Source organism: Pan troglodytes, chromosome 9 (assembly GCF_028858775.2).
Source record: "Pan troglodytes isolate AG18354 chromosome 9, NHGRI_mPanTro3-v2.0_pri, whole genome shotgun sequence".
In the NCBI taxonomy this organism is placed as follows: Eukaryota; Metazoa; Chordata; class Mammalia; order Primates; family Hominidae; genus Pan; species Pan troglodytes.
The window spans coordinates 64,355,430-64,374,763 of NC_072407.2; the positions used below are offsets into that span (position 1 = coordinate 64,355,430).

At 46.0% G+C, this 19,334-nt stretch overlaps 1 long non-coding RNA gene across 2 annotated transcripts; it reads left to right on the forward strand.

Moving 5' to 3' along the window:
* The first annotated feature begins 1,198 nt into the window (after positions 1-1,198).
* LOC129136430 (uncharacterized) lies at positions 1,199-11,585 on the forward strand. 2 transcript variants are annotated; one of them, XR_008538067.2, is made up of 3 exons: positions 1,199-1,298; positions 8,541-8,703; positions 11,470-11,585. It is a non-coding gene; the product is annotated as an uncharacterized LOC129136430 (long non-coding RNA). The 2 variants fall into 2 exon arrangements; XR_008538066.2 differs by lacking the exon at positions 1,199-1,298 and adding an exon at positions 4,761-5,783.
* The last annotated feature ends 7,749 nt before the right edge of the window (positions 11,586-19,334 follow it).

A 19,334-nucleotide genomic window follows, 5' to 3' on the forward strand; every position in this document is an offset into this window, starting at 1 on the left:
TCCACCCGCCCCGGCCTCCCAAAGTGCTGGGATTACAGGTGTGAGCCACTGTGCCCAGCAGACGTTTCCAGGTTTTTGTTGTTGTTGTTGTTATTACAGTCCTGTGTAAGTATTCCTATATATCAGGTCTAGCAAACTTATTCTGTAAAGCACAGATAATAAACATCTTAGGCTTCGTGGGTACAGCTGGTTTTTGTTGCATATACATTCTTCTTCTTTTTTTAAAATAGAGATGAGGTCTCACAATTTACCCAGGCTGGTCTCAAACTCCTGGGCTCAAGTGATCCTCTTAACTCAGCCTCCTAAAGTGCTCAGATTACAGGCATGAGCCACCACTCCCAGCCTACATTCTTTCTTTCTTTTTTTAAAAAGAAAAATGTGGCCAGGTGTGGTGGCTCACGCCTGTAATCCCAGCACTTTGGGAGGCCGAGGCGGGTGGATCACCTGAGGTCAGAAGTTCAAGACCAGCCTGGTCAACATGGTGAAACCCCGTCTCTACTAAAAATACAAAAATTAGCCGGGCGTGATGGCGGGCGCCTGTAATCCCAGCTACTCAGGAGGCTGAGGCAGGAGAATCGCTCGAACCCGGGAGGCAGACAGAGGTTGCAGTGAGCCGAGATCGTGCCATTGCACTCCAGCCTGGGCAACAAGAGCGAAATTTCGTTCCAAAAAAATAAAATAAAGTAAATAAATAAATAAATAAATGAAAAATGTAAAAACCATTTAAAAATGTAAACATTGTTCTTAGCTTGCAGGCTGTACAAAAACAGGTTGTTGGGGTTGGCTTTGGCCCACGGGCTGCAGTTTGCTGACCTCTGCTTTCTGCTGTTCGGTGCATGCGACAAACATTTCTCCAGGAGTGCAATGGTTTGCACGTCTTTTGCCTCACTGGATGGTGCCCATCTTAAATTCAGCATATGGAAAATGGAAATTTCATCTTCTCAAGCAAATGAATCTGTGGGTACCAGCTTCCTGGGGAAAATGACATTCCGGTGGTTGCTATGGGACCTGAGCCCTCTGCAATGTCTTCCCCCTTCATTCCAGATGGTAGTGAATGGCACTGCTGTCCAGCAGGTGCCCATCAGAGTGGGTCAGGGAGGGTGGTACCAGACAGGTCAGAGGTGGGTCACAATGGGCATTGAGGCTAGGTGGGGAGCTTGGATTTTATTCCACTTGTAATAGAAAACCAGTTTAGGAGGTGGAGCAGGATGGTGACAAATGAGCTATGTTTTAAAAGGATCACTTTGGGCCGGGTGTGGTGGCTCACTCCTGTAATCCCAGCAGTTTGCTAGGCCGAGGTAGGTGGATCATCTGAGGTCAGGAGTTCGAGAATAGGCTGGCCAACATGGCGAAACCCTGTCTCTACTAAAAATACAAATAATAATAATAATAATAATAATAATAATAAAAAATAAATAAAATTAGCTGGGCATGGTGGCAGGCACCTGTAATCCCAGCTACTTGGGAGGCTGAGGCAGGAGAATTGCTTGAACCTGGGAGGAGAAGGTTGCAGTGAGCCGAGATTGTGCCATCGCACTCCAGCCTGGGTGACGGAGCGAGACTCTGTCTCAAAAATAATAATAAAATAAAATAAAAGGATCACTTTGGCTTCTGATAATGGATCTTAGGGGGACAAGAGGGGAGGTAGAAAGGCAGGCAGAAAGCTCCCGAAGGAGTCTCATGATGGGGACACCCACAGCTACAGCCACCCTGCAGCTGAGCAAGTCTCTGAGCCATCCCCGCCCTTATCCCCTTGCACATCCTGCAGTCCTATCCCATTTCTGCAGTCCTCTCTCCCCTTACACAGTGAACATAGTTCAAATATCCTGCCCTGGCTGACCCCACTCCTAAGCCCCCAGACACTTTCTCTGTAGACAATTAGGTGACCCTGCTTCACATGTCTTGAGGATAAAATATGACACATGCCTCAAATCTGGGTTTTTTTTTTTAAAGGGAAATATCTTTTATTTTATTTTAGACAAGTCTTGCTCTGTTGCCCAGGCTGGAGTACAGTGGTGTGATCTTGGCTCACTGCAACCTCTGCCTCCTGGGTTCAAGCAATTCTTGTGCCTCAGCCTCCCAAGTAGCTGAGATTACAGGCACCCACCACCACGCCTGGCTAATTTTTGTATTTTTAGTAGAGACGGGGTTTCCCCATGTTGGCCAGGCTGGTCTCGAGCTCCTGACCTCAGGTGATCCACCCACCTCAGCCTCCCAAAAGTGCTGGGATTACAGGCGTGAGCCACTGTGCCCAGCCATGACTGTTTTCCCACTGAACTTTAGACAACTGTATCTTTGAGTCTTATCTTTGCAGTTCAGCTGACCACAGGCAATTGAGTGGGCCTTGAAGGAAAGAATGTGGAACTGAATCTGTTATCTGGCAGCCACCTGGGAGACTGGCAGGGCAGAGACGGTTCTGACTGTGGCGATTAGGAAACAGGGCCGCGTGGATGCACCTGCAGACTGGGTCACCAGAAAAGATACAGATCACTGGAGTGTGTGAGACCAAACTGGAATCCATGGGGCACGTGACATCCTCGAAAGAGTAAAGGCAGGTGGGGGTGAGTTAGAGTGGTTGCAGTAATAGTGGCACCCACGCTGTGCCACGGGGAGTGAGCTGGAGGTGCCCAGGGCTGGGGCTGCCCTATAATGCCAGCTGGAACACACCTTGCTGTTGCTTAACTAAGAGTGAGTCTCTCTTATCGCTCCTCCTGCAACGTTAACTACCATAAACTGTTAGCAGTTGTTACAACCGCCTCTGCCCCAAGATACCTTGGCTCCACTCCCACCTGTTCTCTGAGAAGCTGCAATACAAATTAACTCATCAAAAAAGGTCAAGACATCCAGTTAGTTTGGAATAAAGGGAGAAGAAGAGGAGGGAAGTAGAACTGACTGCTGGAGGAGGGGGCAGAGGAGTGGATTGGAAAAGGATAAATACTGTTTTTTACAATTGTAAACAAGTTATTTATAATATTATAATAAAGGATATGTTTTATTAAAAATACAGCAGATTATTTCAAGGTAGGCTAAACTAGTACTACACACACTGTCCCTGGGACAGGACCTGGTCCATGAACTGTTGGTTACCAGTCTGAGAAGAAGTAAGTAGAGAAGTTAAGAGAAATTCTTTAGAAAGTTTTGTAGCAATTGGACAGCACAATTTTCTGTCTGTTGTGAAAGGAAAATAAATCTTGGGACTCCAAAATCACCAAGCTAAAGGGAAAAATCAGGCTGGGAACTGCTTAGGCCAAACCTGCTTCCTGTTCTATTCAAAGTTATCCCCCTGAGGCTCACCTAAGACAAATGCATATCTGATTGCTTCCCCTGCCCTATTTATTTATTTATTTATTTATTTATTTTTGCGATGGAGTTTCACTCTTCTTACCCAGGCTGGAGTGCAATGGCCTGGTCTCGGCTCACCGCAACCTCCACCTCCCGGGTTCAAGCTATTCTCCTGCCTCAGCCTCCCGAGTAGCTGGGATTACAGGCATGCACTGCCACGCCTGGCTAATTTTGTATTTTCAGTTGAGACGGGGTTTCTCCATGTTGGTTAGGCTGGTCTCAAACTCCTGACCCCAGGTGATCCACCCGCCTCGGCCTCCCAAAGGGCTGGGATTACAGGTGTGAGCCACCGCGCCTATCTGCCCTACCATTTATGTAAAAATGAAGATTCACTGAGACAGTCTTCAGTGGAAGGCTGATCAAGGACTCAAAAGAATGCAACCTTCTGTCTCTTATCCACTTCTAACCTGGAAGCCCCCACTTCCAGTTGTCCCGCCTTGCTGGACCGAATCAATGTACATCTTACATGTATTGATTGATGTTTCATGTCTCTCTAAAATGTATAAAAGCAAACTGTACCCCGATGACCTTGGGCACATGCCTCAGGAATTCCTGAGGCTGTGTCACAGGCATGTCCTTAACTTTGGGAAAATAAAGTCTCTAAATTGACTGAGACCTGTCTCAGATATTCGGGGTTCACACTGTTGAATGTAATCATGAGAATGGGACCTGTATTTTGTAAGTCTTTAAAAAAATTTTCAACTTCCCAGTAATTTCTAATGTACTATACGGAAGTATTGGTCTCTGAGCCCTGGCAGTGAAGAAAAATAGCCTGGTTCTTCAGCCCAGGGATTCTGAGAAGCATTGAGTCCAATTTGGGGAGGTGTGGGGGTTGGGGGGAAGAGGCTGAAGCATTGAGACCTGTGTCCCTCTGGGAAAGGCAGTATTTGGACACTGGCCCTCTAAAGAGAGTGCACACGGTGTTGGGCAGAGGAAGCAGCCACGTCCAAAGAGGAGAGGCCACTACAAAGAACAAAGAATAAACAACTCACCATGGGCAGTCCCATCAGATTTCCTCGTCCTTGTCCCAAACTCAACACCGAAAGAATAAGCACAGAGCAAGAGAGTGTGAGAAAGTAAACCACCCTCCTTGCTCACCTCCCCATCTCCCTCGCTTAGCTTTCTGGGCAGCCTTGAGGGGAGATTTGAAACAAATGACATTGAAGTGTTTTGTTTTGTTTTTTTTGAGACGGAGTCTTGCTCTGTCGCCCAGGCTGGAGTGCAGCGGTGCGATCTCGACTCACTGCAACCTCTGCCTCCTGGGTTCAAGCGATTCTCCTGCCTCAGGCTCCTGAGTAGCTGGGATTACAGGTGCACACCACCACGCCCGGCTAATTTTTGTATTTTTAGTAGAGACGGGGTTTCACAGTGTTGGTCAGGCTGGTCTCGAGCTCCCGACCTCAGATGATCCACCCGCCTCAGTCTCTCAAAGTGCTGGAATTACAGGCATGAGCCACCGCGCCTGGCCCAAACTCTGTAAAATATTTTAAGAGATTTATTCTGAGCCAAATACGAATGACCATGGCCCATGACGCAGCCCCCAGGAGACCCTGAGAACATGTGCCTGTCACGCGCTTCCGTGTGAAGAGATCTCCTAACAGGCTTTGCATGAGCAATAAAACTTTTTATTTCACTTGGGTGCAAGTGGGCTGAGTCAGAAAAGAGTCAGCAAAGGGAGATGGGGTGGGGCAGTTTCATAGGATTCGGGTAGGTAGGTGGAAAATTACAGTTAAAGGGGGTTGTTCTCTTGCAGGCAGGAGTGGGGGTCACAAGGGGCAGGGTGGGGAGCTCATGAGACTCATTGTCCAGGGGAGGAATGTCACAAGGTTGATTGATTAGTTGGGGTGGGGCAGGAACAAATCACAAGGGTGGAATGGCATCTTTTGTGGTTCTTCAGTTGCTCCAGGCCATCTGGATGTATACGGGCAGGTCACAGGGGTTATGATGGCTTAGCTTGGGCTCAGAGGCCTGACAGTAGCCAAGGTGGTCGGGATACAGCTTGGTTTTATACATTTTAGGGAGGCATGAGACATCAATCAAGTACTTTTAAGAAATACATTGGTTTGGTTTACAAAGGGAGGACAACTCAAAGCGGAGGGCTTCCAGGCTATAGGTAAATTTAAACATTTTCTGGTTGACAATTGGTTGAGTTTGTCTAAAGACGTGAGATCCATAGAAATGAATGTTCAGGTTAATGATAAAGGATTGTAGAGACCAAGTTTTATCGTTCAGAGGAAGCTCTTATAAAGCAGACTTCAGAGAGAGCAGTTTGTAAATTGTTTTTTAGCGGACTTTAAATTTTGGCTTTGTATTTTTTAGTGCCTGGCTCTTAGTTGATTATCTCCTGGATGTGGGAAGAAAGGAAGGAAAACAAAGGGGAAAGGGGATTCTGTATAGAATGTGGATTTTTCCCACAAGAGACTTTGGAGAGCAATTTCAAGGTATGGCAAGGAAATAGATTTTGGGGCAAAACATTTTGATTTTCTTTCTTGTTATGCCAGAGTCAGATTGGAAAGTAAGTCATGATATGCAGGGTCAAACAAAACCCATCTGATGAGAATTTATGGTTTGTAGGGCATGACTCCCCAGACTCCTTAGATAGGAATCTGGGCAAGATAAAAAATCAGAGCTTAGTTCTCAATGCCAATCAATAAGGTGAGCAGTTCTCAAAGCAGCACAGACTCTGGGTAGGAATTGATCAGATTACTATGAAAACGGGCTTCTTTGATAATCAGAGGTGGATCTAGAAGGCTGGTAGAAGTTTAATTGACAAGAACAATTTGTTTGGTTTTGTTGGCTAGAAGGCAAAGGAAAGAATACAATAGAATGCCAGAATGCCAAAGGGCTTCTTGGTAATTGAATCACATTAAGTGACTCAGAGTTATTTACATCCAAAGCAGATAAAAACTGGCTCATACCTGTAAAACTGGCTCACGCCTGTAAAACTGGCTCACACCTGTAATCCCAGCACTTTGGGAGGCCGAGGCAGGTGGATCATGAGGGCAGGAGATTGAGACCATCCTGGCTAACATGGTGAAACCCCATCTCTACTACACATACAAAAAAATTAGCTAGGCCTGGTGGCACGCACCTGTAGTCCCAGCTACTCAGGAGGCTGAAGCAGGAGAATCACTTGAACCTGGGAGGCAGAGGTTGCAGTGAGCTGAGATCACGCCACTCAACTCCAGCCTGGGTGACAGGCAAGACTCCATATCAAAAAACAACAACAACAAAAAAAAACAGGTTCAAAGAGCACCTTTGGTGTTGTCTATAATTGCACTAGATAGCGATAAGGAAGATAAGGAAGATAAGGGAGAGCTGCTTTGAAATTACTTTTTTTTTTGGCACGGAGTCTTACTCTTGTCGCCCAGGCTGGAGTGCAGGGGTGTGATCCTGGCTCACTGCAACCTTTGCCTCCCAGGTTGAAGCAATTCTCCGCCTCAGCCTCCCGAGTTGCTGAGATTACAGGCATCTGCCACAATGCCTGGCTAATTTTTTGTGTTTTTAGTAGAGATGGGGTTTCACCATGTTGGCCAGGCTGGTCTTGAATTCCTGACCTCAGGTGATCCACCCGCCTTGGCCTCCCAAAGTGCTGGGGTTACAGGCATGAACCACCGCACCTGGCCTGCTTTGGAATTATTAAGATCAGCCAACCAGGATTGTAACATCCCTGGTTACAAATAGTACAGGAGAAGCAAGAAACTCCCTGTATCCAAGGAGAACAGTAGTGTCACCATGCACCACTAAGACAGGCAGTTCCTTGTCCAGAATGGGCAGAAAAGGCTGGCTCCTCATCCCAGTCCCTCCTTAGTTGGGTCAACATAACCTGCCTCAGAGTCCCCGGCTTGCTGGAACACCTCCCATTTCCTACACTATGCACCCCGAACATAGTCCTAGAAATGCACAGTGGGGAGATAATGTGGGTGACTGGAAGGTGGTGCTTTACTCCTGTGCCCAGCAAAGGGGTCCTCAGGGCAGAGGCCAGGGAGCACCCCACAAGGCTGACCCGGCACCCTCAATGTTACTTTGCCCAGGCCTCTTTCCAGAACACTCGTATCCTCCTGTACATAAGCTAAATTTCTCATTTTTTGGGAAAAGGGCTAGGTGGTTATTTTTCATTTTCAGAGATCCTCAAAGGGCAAAGCCAAACAAAAGGGGAATTTGGATGAGCAGCCAGCTCCCCTAGCTTAGTCCTCAGGCCTGGCCAGTGCCGCAGGAGGCTCTGAGAACACTTGGAGGTCCCACTACCCAGAGTTATTTGCTTATTCAATTAGTAAATATCAGTGTAAAGAATGGAAGGGTGGAGGGTGCCAACAGCACAGCTCCCACACTCCAGAGAGCCTCTGCTCACCCAGCTCATCGCCATTCTCCAGACCGGCTGGGCTGCTTCCTTTTTACCGGATCCAAGCCACAGACCAGGGCCACCTCAGATTATTCTTTCTCTTTCATGCTCCCTTCCCTGTCCTCCTTCCCTGCTCCCCACTATCTCATCCATCACCGAACTTTCTCAATCTCACCTCTTACAACTTCCCAAATACTAAATGTTAATAACTGAAGACAATGGGTGCCTGGGGCATGGAGGTTCATTATACAATTCTCTCTCCTTGTGTATGAGTCTGAATGTTTCCAAAACAGAAAATTACATGTAACAAAAGATAAAGGAATACAATATCTCAAGCTGGTCCCCTCTGCTCTGTTACTTGCAGAATCCAGACTTTCACCATCTCCCTTGCCCACTTCGGCCCCCAGCCTCCAACTAGCCCGACCAGCCACCCTTGGATTAGCAGATGTGTTTCCCTCCATGCTGACGTGGATGGTGGCAGGGTCTCCTGTTTCCAGACAATAGTTTAAACTGCCTTTAAGTGAAGGAGTTTTAAGACATGTGATGCAGTTAGGCATGTAGCCAGACATACTTTACCCCAGGCTGGGGCTCAGGGCCCAGGTTCTAGTCCCAGCAACACCTCCAACAGGGTGTTAGAATGAGCTATTTCTTCCACTTCTGTTTTGTACAAGTGAAATACACAAAAACACCACTAGCCCTGGGCCCGGGCTTTCACTGTCAAAGGGATTTGAAGAATTTTGTCATCATATATGAATCTCAAAACAGCCCCAGGGGAAGCAGGGCATGTTTTAAGAGGACTTCATCCAATGCTTTCTTGGTATGAACTAAGCACCTTCCCTTCCCTCCCTCTTCCTAGGGGAAGGCTGAGACATGTCTGGCTCCAGTCAATTAACGACCTCATCTCCACTGACTTATTTGTCTGAAACATGTTCAAAAAGTAAAGCAAATAGAAAAGAGGAGAAGTCTTGGAGGAAGAAGGAAAGCAGACACAGGATATTTATTAGGATAAATGTTTAAAGGTATGTATTTTAAATTATGCATCAAGAACCAGATTCTTTGGATGACAAAGAAGTTCACAGAGGTGACCTGATCTGGCCAAAGCATTTCTTTTTTTTTTTTGTTTTTTTTTTTTTTTGGGTCGAGGGGAATGGAGTCTCGCCCTGTTGCCCAGGCTGGAGTGCAATGACACGATCTTGGCTCACTGCAACCTCTGCCTCCCGGGTTCAAACGATTCTCCTGCATCAGCCTCCCGAGTAGCTGGGGTTACAGGCACCCACCATCATGCCCAGCTAATTTTTGTATTTTTTTTTAGTAAAGGTGGGATTTCACCATCTTGGCCAGGCTGGTCTTGAACTGTTGACCTCCTGACCCTCCCACCTCGGCCTCCCAACATGCTGGGATTACAGGTGTGAGCCACTGCACCAGGCCAAAGTAATTCTTAATAATAATAGTAAGAGTACGAAATACTTACTCTGTATCAGGAGCAGCATAAAGAGCTTTCCTCATGGAAGCCTTACAAGGACCCTATGAGATGAATAGCACCCCCTTTATAGAGATAGGGAAACAGATCCAGAGAATTACAAGTCCTGGAACCAGGGGTTGATCCCTGCTCTGCTGGACTCCATGGCCCATGCATGGCCCTGACTTTTCTTCCGCATGTCTTCCAGCCCCACCAGATCACTTCCCAGTTAGTGTTGGAACTGGGACAACACCTTGATCTGGCCCAGTGGTCTTTCCTAGTGTTTTCTCAAATGGTATCCAAGGGCTTCCCTGGTTCTAAAACAGAAATAAATAAATGAATGAAGCAAGGAAGGAAGGAGGTATGGAAGGGAGAAAGAGAGAGAGAAATTAAAGTGGTGCCAAAGATTCTCAGACTTTTTCTTTTCTTGCTCTTGTCGCCCAGGCTGGAGTGCAATGTCGTGATCTTGGCTCACTTCCTCCCAGGTTCAAGCAATTCTCCTGCCTCAGCCTCCCAAGTAGCTGAGTTTACAGGCATGCACCACCATGCCTGGCTAATTTTGTATTTTTTAGTGGAGACAGGGTTTCACCATGTTGGTCATGCTGGTCTCAAACTCCTGACCTCAGGTGATCCACCTGCCTCGGCCTCCCAAAGTGCTGGGATTACAGGCATGAGTCACCACACCTGGCAATTCTCAGACTTTCAAAGCCAGTGATACCAGAGTGCTCAGTCCTTTGACCTCCACCTCCCGCTCATATCTTCTTCCCCTCTCCCATCCTGTTCACAGCCTCACAGGACAGTGTAGCCTGCCACGATCCCTGTTGGACTGAACAAAGGGGGCTAACATGGGAATAAAAGACAAGGACGTAAGAGTATATTTGGAAGAATGGGTCGGGGGCACCTTGCCTCTAGTGGACAAGGGCCCCAAGCTTTATACAGCCCTCCGTATTTATTGGTAAAAGAGATAACAAGAAGGGGGGATGGTTGTCAGCCGGCAGTTTGATTCACAGCAAGCTTGCAAGACTGCATCCTTCGAACAATAGGTGCTAGATTTCCCAGTAGATAACTTTAAGGAGCCCGGTGCCAAGGAGTGATGACCCTCAGCAAGCCTCCTGGTGGCAGGCGCAGTCATGAGTTTGCTCACATCCTGCATTCATGATAAACAGTTTGCTGTTTGATCACATAGCCTCCAGTGGAATGCTGAGTTGGTCACAATCCCTTTGGCCTTTTCAGCACCCAACATCTCCCCTTTTCTGTTTATGTATTAATTGAAAGAATGTAAGGCCAGGCTGGGCAGCTCTCATTTTCCAATTGGCGATCCATCTGATTTTATAGACTATGAACAGAAGACAGAGACAAAACCACATTATTCCAAGAACTACATATAAGATGTTAATGTGGTGCCTTAGATAGGTCCAAGGGTTGAGGCTCTCCAGGCCTTGCTGGAATTCAGTCCAGTCTTCTAAAGAAGGCTGAAATTCTTGAGTTTGCCTATTTAAATCAAGAATTTTGTTCTGTAATTCACCAATATCAAAGGTGATGTTGGATGTGAACGCTCCCTGCAAACGGGCCTTCACAAGGTCCCACAGATACTCACTTTAGTTATATTCTAAGTTGGTTACACAAATATGAGGGTGATTAAAATGATAATGCAATTGCTGTTGCAACTGCAAGTTTTGTACTTGTTCTCCTAACCATAGAACCATGGATTTTAACATTGCCACTTAAGCTTATAACTCAGTGTTAATTTTATTCTGAAGTAGCCACACTTGTTTGGCTGTGTGCGTCCAGTTCTCCACGTACTGAGCTGTTTGGATAGAATTATGCAAAGCTACAGAAGACATCACAACAAAAGTTATTAGTGTGACCAAGGAAACGATAGCAAAAATTATCATGCCTAAGGCTCTACGGACACGATGAGTAAGCTGAGTTAGAAGAAGTTTCACAAAATGCCAGGCAGGTGTGGCAGCCCAAGGCTCAGACAGATTAACAGGAATCCATCACCCAGGAATGCAACCTAAAATCATCAAAGTAGAGAGATTATGTGTTTGCCATGTGCTATGATGAATGCAGTTATATAACTGGCAAGATTTACAGGTTAATTCGGTATTGTTTACCTGGAGCTGGTCCTTCTTAGCTGCCAAAAAGACATAAGGATTAAACACACAAACTGTAAATTGAGTGGTGATATCTTTACAAATGTAACATTAAGACTGCATTGCTTACTATTGCTATTATTGGATAGTATCCTAATCCAGATGCTGCGATTCGTAAATGGGAGTGCTGTCTTCCGCATCATCTCTTTAATTGGTCCTTTCCTCCCTAGATAACGCCACTGAGGAAGAGGCAGGCTAAAGCTTGCTCCATGCCAAGCAATCTGGGTAGCAGACTGGGATTGGATCCCAGTATTGTATAAAGAAGAAGCATTAAAAGCTTGCCACCAATGCCAGTGAAGTTTGTGCCATGATTTCTGATTTTCATCTTTTCCATCTAATTGATCTTTAGGTCCCCAATCCACAATGTCTCCAGTTAACATAGATTGTTTTCTAGCCAGTGGACCAAGACACTGGGTCCATAGATGGGGGTAGGAAATATTGAATGGAATCCATTCCGTATAATCAGCACAATTAGGGTGATTGGGCCAGGAATGGTTGGTTAGCACACCAGTTACATTAATAGAACCAAGACTTAACAGGTGCATGACTTTTTCATAGTGACTCAACCATGTTTGAGCTTGAATTTAAGACCGCTATGGCTGAACGATGTCTTTGTGGTGATACACAAAGGAAGTCCTTCCAGTGGAGCAGTATAATTAATGACATTATTCTGAGAGTCTAACTGTTCTATGTCAGGGGGAGTCAGGAGTCCTGGAGCCCACTCTCCCTGATCATGATAAAGCTCAGGAGGAGTGTCACTCCAAAGAATAGGTCATACTACTGGGGGATTGGGAACATATGCCCAATATGTTTTTGCCTCTGCACAGGGAAAACATATCGCACAGGACATTATGGCTAACATGGCCAAGAACATGGAATCAGGGGTTCTGGCCTGTCCCTGATGCTACAGTAGTTTCTCAGCTTCCTGCATGGTTTTCTTGAGTTGTCCCCAGGTTATGGGGGTTGATGTCATTGGGCTCTGGTCGGACTTCTCTCTGTCTTTGCACTCAGGCTCAGCTGGCTCACGGCTCGTACCGGAGGGACCGGGCCCATGGTTGGCCACCCTGGGCTCCTCAAGTCTCCCGTTCCATGGTCACACACACCTTGAGGGCACCCACATGGCTTGTCCATCTCCTGTAAAAACACAAGCATACCCTCGTCCCCATATTAGTAAATACACCAGACCTTTCCATTGTCCTTCTTCCGGGGATTTCTATAACACTTTCAGATAAACTTTCCTCTTTTCATCTAACAATTGCCAATGTCTTTCTTCTGGAGTCTTACCATTCATACCAGGAAACAAAAAATTTAAGGTAAATAAGGCTAAATGTAGTTTTGATTGAGGTGGTAGTTGGCCTCCTATATCCCTTTTTTGTCTTTTCAACATGCATTGTAATGTTTGATGTGCCTGCTCTATAATGCCTTGTCCTTTAGGGTCATAAGGAATTCCTGTTTTATAGGTTATAGCCCAAAGCTGTAAGAAATTTTTAAAAGCGTGACTAGTATTAGCAGGTCCATTGTCAGTTTTTAATTGTTTAGGTATCCCCATATGAGCAAATGATGACAGACAATGTCACCGTACATGACCAGCTGTCTCACCTGTTTGGCATGTAGCATGCAGCATATGAGAATAAGTGTTTATAATCACATAAACATAGCTAAGCTTACCAAAGGCTGCTATATGTGATTGTATATATATACATATATATATATATATAATTGCTATACGTGACTGGCTACATTTACAACATAAGCTGAATCACAGACAACGTTGATAGGATCTGAAGCTGTGAGCTGTAAAACCTGAATGACTGCAATTAGCTCTGAGCATTGAGCTGAAACCCCAGAGGTCATTATTGTTTCCAGACTTTTTTGGAATAACAAATTCCGGTGAATTCCAGGGGCTAACTGACGTTTCTATATGTCCTGCATTCAATTGCTCTTTTACCAACAGGTGAAGTTGACCTAGCTTCTCCTGTGTTAGGGGCCATTGATCCACCCACACAGGTTTGTCACTAAGCCATTCTAATGATAAGGCAGGGGGCGGAGGAGAAATATCAATGACCCCCATCAGAAATCCTGACGTCCTAACGCTTTTCCATCTGTTTTTCCAGTTACTGATATCAGGTTAGGGTTTCCTTGTAGAAATTTCCCTAAATCTTTTCTACTCTGATATCTCATGACCTTCAACATTTTAAATTCTGGGTTATCAAAGTTTTCATTTATAAGCCTCATATCCCATGCTGTAAGTAAGTCTCAACCCCATAAATTGGTAGCTATATTTGCAACATAAGGCTGAAAAGTACATGACTGTCCATCTGGACCAAGACAAGGTAAAATCTCAGCACTTTGTTGAACACTTTGAGCTGTTCCTACTCCCAATAGGGACATAGAAGTTAATTGCAAGGGCCAGGATGGGAGCCAATTGTCTTTAGATACTACTGACACATCAGCTCCTATATCCATAAGCCCATAAAATTTCTTTCCTTTAACTTGTATTACACAGGTGGGTCTACTAGAGGCTATGGGTTGGGATAGATAGATTTCCCATGCAGTTGTGCTCCCGAACCCTTTGTTTCCTTGCATCTCCTTTTGTGGAGAAGGGTGTAATTTGCAGGGAATAAGCAATAGCTGAGCAATATATTCTCCCAGTTCAAAAACCCAAAGATCTTGTGACATTAAAACTACTTGAATTTCTCCTTCATAATCAGAGTCAATCACTCCCAGGACTACAGTGATGCCCTGTAAGTTAAGATGGCTTTTGCCTAAAATTAGTCCTGTGTATCCTGTTGGTAAAGGTCCCCAAATACCAGTGGGAACTTTGATAGGTTTGTCTCCACCAACTACTGTTATACTTTCTCTGGCAGGTAGATCTAATCCTGCACTTCCTGGTGTTCCTGGGGTGAGGGAATCAACGTGCCTCTGGGAACCCATCCCTGAAACAGGGTTGAGGTCTGGACTGGGAATGCCCTCATTGTTTGAGGGGCCCGGGTCCAGGCCCCTGTGTCGTTTCCCGACGGGGGTGCTATTTTGATGAAATTTTGAGTGGCACTGATTAGCCCAGTGATTTCCTTTGTTACAGCAAGGACAAAGTCCTGGCATTTTTTTCCACTGAGTGGGGCACTGCATTGTAAGGTCCTTTCCGTCCTGAGATCTGGTGGCATTCCTTTTTAAAATGTCCAGTTTTTCCACAATTATAACATTTTCCCATTTTAGAGTTTGACCCTTGGCTCCTTTTAGATTTGTCAACTGCTAAATTAGCCATTGCTTGCACTAACATTGCAGATCGATGAAGCTCAGTTCCTACATCCTAACAAGCTCAGAGAAAATTTCCCAAGTTTTTTGTACACCTCACTGGTGCCAGTGCACGTTTACAATCCACGTTTGCATTCTCAAAAGCTAGAGTTAAGGTTAGCATTTCTGCAGCCGCAGTGTGAGGAATCTGACACTTCACTGCCTCTTGTAATCTTGCAAGAAATTGCGCATAGGGCTTCTGTGACCCTTGCATGATATGTAAGAAGGATTGCGCTGGGACTCCCTCTTCAGGAATTGTGGCCCAGGTGCATTTAGCAACCTGTGCGCACTGCTGATAAGCAGCCTCTGGGAGTGTCATTCGTCATTCCAGGTCTGAATAAGGGCCATTACATAACAGCATATCCTTTGTAAATATCTCCATGTCCAGCAACACGATTCTGTCTAGCCTGCTCTGCACACATTTCTTGCCAATTTAAATTCCATGTCAGATATGCACTAGTGGACAAGCAAGTTCACACCAAGTGTTTCACATCAAAGGGTAAAAGACACATAGCACTGAACACAGATTCTAGCAATCCTAAAGTGAATGGGCTCCGTATGCCATTATTTACCACACTCGCTTTTAATTCCTTCAACAACTTAAACTCTAGTGGAGTGTGTTCATGAATAACCTGCTGTGGATTATTTGGATCAGGCCTTATGGAAATAGGAAAAGCATAAGGTCCTAAGGGCTCTCCAGCCATGGCAGCAGAGCATAAAGTTCTTTGTATTGGGGTCTCTATTTCTGCCACTGAAGGAGGCAGTACAGACATTTCTGCAACTGGAGGAGGTGGTATAGGCCAATTTTTATCCTCCCTCTCCTGTTTTTTATTTTCAATTGGAGCTGTGGGTGGGACAACAGATTCTTTCAGATTTTTAGATTCAGCCTGCTGTCCTGCAGAATAATAAGGAGATAACGGCAGAAGCATAGTACGAACTAAACTCCAAGTGGAGAAAACAGAAGAATCAACTTTAAGACCTTTTTGATGAGCCCATTTTAATCCTTCTGCTGTTCTGTCCTAGTTTTCCACATCAAGAGTGCCTGCCTGTGAAAACCATAGGTTATGCAAAATAATCTCCTGCAGCAGCTTAGTTAGTGTCTGAGAACTAACCTGAGCCCCAGACTGTCTCAACAGAACTTTGAGAAACTGCAGATAATGTTATTCTTCAATAGGCAAATTCTGCCCCATGTTACCCTGATTGCAAAAACTTCCCGTCCAGGACTTCTTTAAAGCTCTGCTTCCAATACCTCTTTAGGACACTGATCAGTACCTCTTTAGGGCACTGACCTTATATCTGCTGCTGGCAGACTCGTCCCGGGGTCCCTGTTTGCCTTGTCAATTTCAGTTCCTCTGCTCCAGCAGACCTTCTTCGTTCACATCCTTGAAGTCCCGTGTTCAGACGCCACTTGTTGTGTGCCTGATTGTGTTGCTGTTTGGGGTGCCACTTGTAGACAGCCATGATCCCTGGTGGATCAAACAAAGGGGGCAAATGCAGGAGTAAAAGATAAAGACAAAAGAGTATATTTGGAAGAATGGGTCAGGGGCACTTTGCCTGTAGTGGACAAGGGGCCCAAGCTTTACACAGCCCTCCATATTTATTGGTAAAAGAGATAACAAGAAGGAGAGGGAGTGGTTGTCCACCGGCAGTTTGATTCACAGCAGGCTTGCAAGACTGCATCCTTTGAACAATAGGCGCTAGATTTCCCAGTAGATAACTTCAAGGAGCCCAGCGCCAGGGAGTGATGACCCTCAGCAAGCCTCCTGGAGGCAGGCACAGTCGTGAGTTTGCTCACATCCTGCATTCATGATAAACAGTTTGCTGTTTGATCATATAGCCTCCAGTGGAATGCTGAGTTGGTCACGATCCCTTTGGTCTTTTTGGCTCCCAACAGGTCAGGATGGTTGCAGGGATCCTGTAATCATCTCTCAATCCTTGCTAATCCATGTATAAGGTGCAGTTCCTCTGGTGTTAATGTCTAGCAAATGGACTTTGTATCTTAATATGAAGGAAAGGGAAGGTGCTATGGTCTAAATGTTTGTGTCTCCCCACCTAACCCCCGAGGTGATGGTATCAGGAGGCAGGGCCATTGGGAAGTGATTAAGTCATGAGAGCAGACTTAATCTGCTCTCATGCATGGGATAAGTGTCCTTCGAGGCCCTAAAGAGACCCCTCACTCTAGAAGATGCCGTCTGTGAACCAGAAAGCAGGCCCTCCCCAGATACCAAATCTGCAGGCACCTTGATCTTGGACTTCCCAGCCTCCAAAACTGTGAAAAAAAGAAAGAAAGAAAAAAAAAAAATGTATATATATATATATATATATATACATGAGATGGGGTCTTATTCTGTCACCCAGGCTTGAGTGCAGTGGTGCGATCATAGCTCACAGCAGCCTCAACCTTTCAGGTTCAAGCAGTCCTTTCACCTCAGCCTCCCAAGTAGCTGGGACAACAATTGTGTGCCACCATGTCTGGTTAATTTTTAAAAAAAAATTTTTTTGTAGAGTCAGGGTCTCCCTGTGTTGCCCAGGCTGGTCTTGAGGCTCAAGGTCCTGGGCTCAAGCCATCCTCCAATCTCGGCCTCCCAAACTGCTGGGATTATAGGTGTGAGCCACCATTGCCCTGCCAGAAATAAATTTGTATTGTTTACAAGCCACCCAGTCTATGGTGTTTTGTTATGGTAGTCTGAACAGACTAAGAAGGTCAAGGGAAAATGACCTTCTCATGAATACTCCCTAAGGAAAGAAGCTATTGACCTGTTTACTGAAGTTTTGCTGACATTGACTGCTTGCAGGGTGCTGTCCTTAGTGCTTTATTTAATCCTCACCGTTCCCCTGAGAGTAGGGCCTATCATTTCTAATTTTAGAGATGAAGAAACCAAGGCTCATAGAGGTTGATGAAGGTATTTTATACCACACAACCAGTAATCATGGAGGGGCCATCTGAACCCATGTATTTGATCATTTTATTAAAATACCTCAAAAAAAAAAAAACAACTCTCTTCTTTCTTAAGGAAACAAGCCCATATAAATTTAGCGGAGGGGAAAAATAAATGTAGCAGTAGTGAGAGGTCACTGAACTGTAGCCGAGGCTACATTTTGATCTGGGACCTCATATGTAGATCTGAGACCCCATGGAGTGCCCCCTGCTTGTAAGTTTCATGAAGTCAGGGATTGTATCATCCCAGATCCACTGCCCAGAAGGCATGTAGTCATCCTCCAGGAGCCTGGCCCTCTGGAGTGGTACTTCCCAGCTGGCTGCAGAGAAGGCTCAAGCGTGGACACCTGGCAGTGGCCACTGGCTACCAGTCCTGGCTTTGCTTAAATTCCCCATCTGTCTTTGCAGTACATTGTTTTCACTGTTGTTTTTGAGACGGACTCTTACTGTGTCACCCAGGCTGGAGTGCAGTGGTGTGACCTCGGCTCACTGCAACCTCTGCCTCCCAGATTCAAGTGATTCTCGTGTCTCAGCCTCCCAAGTAGCTGTGACTACAGTTACGCACCACCATGTCCAGCTAATTTTTGTATTTTTAGTAGAGACGGGGGTCACCATGTTGTCCAGGCTGGTCCCCAACTCCTGACCTCAAGTGATCCGCCCGCCTCGGCCTTCCAAAGTACTGGGATTACAGGTGTGAGCCACTGCACCCGGCCCGGTTTTATTCTTTATCTCAGTGAGGCCATGGTCAAGTTGCTGAAACTCCATATACTTCAGTTTCCTCCTCTGTAAAGTGGGGATAAGAGGAATTTAATAAGGATTATATGAGATAATGCATGTAAAGCGTTTGTCTTAGCACGGTGTGGGCGACACGTGCTCCGGAGACTCGCTGCCATTGCTCCACCTGCACTGGGCCTGCTTCAGTCCCTGAGCCTCTGTCAGGCCACATGGGGCCGGCACAGAGAGGTGCATTTCACTATCCCAACTCTGAGATGCAGCTGCTGCTGGGTCTGATCCAGCCTCGAGGCATCTGCTCTCCCACCTCTGCCCTGTCTTTCTCTCATCCCCCCGCCCTGCTGAGCTTGGTCCTTGAGCCCACTCAGGGTGGCTGCTATCACTGTTTGCCTCCCCCACTTGGACCTGGGTCTCATCCAGGCTCTGACCCAGCTGCCAATTGGTGGGAAATCAGAAAGTGAAGCCTGTGTTGAACCGAACCGCGAGGGTGCGACCGGCCAAATCCAGATTGTGGGAAACTGCAGGTCAACAGTTTCTGGAGAATCTGTTATTGGGCTCTGCCCTAGAGAAACTGTAGGGAAGGAACAGATCCTCCAGAAATTAAAGAGGCCAAACAGTCATCTCCAGTTAAACAATGAGCAAGACTACAGAGTTTAGTGATGTACACCTGTGTGGCCAGACTATCAAAAACTCAAGTTTGTGATTCTCATAAAAGTCAGGACAGGGAGCCAGGCACGGTGGCTCAGGCCTGTAATCCCAGCACTTTGGGAGGCTGAGGCAGGCAGATCACGAGGTCAGGAGTTCGAGACCATCCTGGCCAACATGGTGAAACCCCGTGTCTACTAAAAATACAAAAACTAGCTGTGCGTGGTGGCACGTGCCTGTAATCCCAGCTACTCGGGAGGCTGAGGCAGGATAATCACCTGAACCAGGGTGTCAGAGGTTGCAGTGAGCCAAGATCGCACCACTGCACTCGAGCCTTGTGAAAGAGCGAGACTCCGTTTCCAAAAAAAAAAAAAAAAGTCAGGACAGGACTGGTGTTGGGGGTGGGGAAGGTTTTTGGTTGGAAAT